This window comes from Penaeus monodon, chromosome 24 (genome assembly GCF_015228065.2).
Source record: "Penaeus monodon isolate SGIC_2016 chromosome 24, NSTDA_Pmon_1, whole genome shotgun sequence".
NCBI lineage: Eukaryota > Metazoa > Arthropoda > Malacostraca > Decapoda > Penaeidae > Penaeus > Penaeus monodon.
In genome coordinates, this window is record NC_051409.1 from 4,650,967 (window position 1) to 4,651,722 (window position 756).

The 756-nt window shown below is 36.4% G+C and overlaps 1 protein-coding gene across 1 annotated transcript in view; it reads left to right on the forward strand.

The window, feature by feature from the left end:
• The window catches only part of LOC119588486 (lysosomal acid glucosylceramidase-like), a gene marked incomplete at its 3' end in the record, with an annotated part of 75,173 nt that overhangs the window by 73,528 nt on the left and 889 nt on the right, over nucleotides 1-756 (forward strand).

Here is a 756-nt window from a genome sequence, read left to right on the forward strand (position 1 = left end):
TGGAGAAAGTGGCTTAGGATTATACTCCCGCGGAGGTGGAGGAAGGGATGCTAATGATAAAGCTCGTAAAAATAATGAGATAATTAAGAGAGAAAAAAAGCATAAAAAGGGAGACGAAGAAGAAGGTAGGTAGATTCGGATAAACGTGGAAAAGGAGGAGAGGCGAAAACAAATACAAATAAGTAAGATCGAACACGGGTTGTGCTTTCGTAGGTGGACGTAGAGATGCTGATGATAAAAGTCGTAAAGGTAATGAGATAATTAAAAGAAAGAGTCAGGAGAATGAGAAGATAGATAAGAAAGCTGACAGATTTTCGATAAAAGTGGAAGAAGAGGAAGGTCGAATAGATTTTAAACAGAATAAGAGGAATAGAAAGAGAATCGTCCCTTTGCAGGTGAAGCCAAGGATGCTAATGATAAAACTTGAAAAACACCGAGCTTAATGGCGAACTATAATAAGAAATAAGAATGAAAAGACGAAAGGACAAGAGATAGAAAGGAAATAGGCCTTGGAGAAAAATCCTGATGTAATTTGTGTAGAGCCAAAAGAAAACGAGGGATGAATAGAAAGAAATATGAAATATAAATTAGATGGAGAGGGGGGTGAGTACTGCATTGTACCCGGAAGCGAACCGAGAGATGGTGACGATAAAACTCGAAAAATAAAGAGATGAAACAAGAAGAAAATCGATAGATTCTAAGTAAAGATGAAATGACAAGAATAAATCAAACATTGATTATAAAATAGATGCTGAT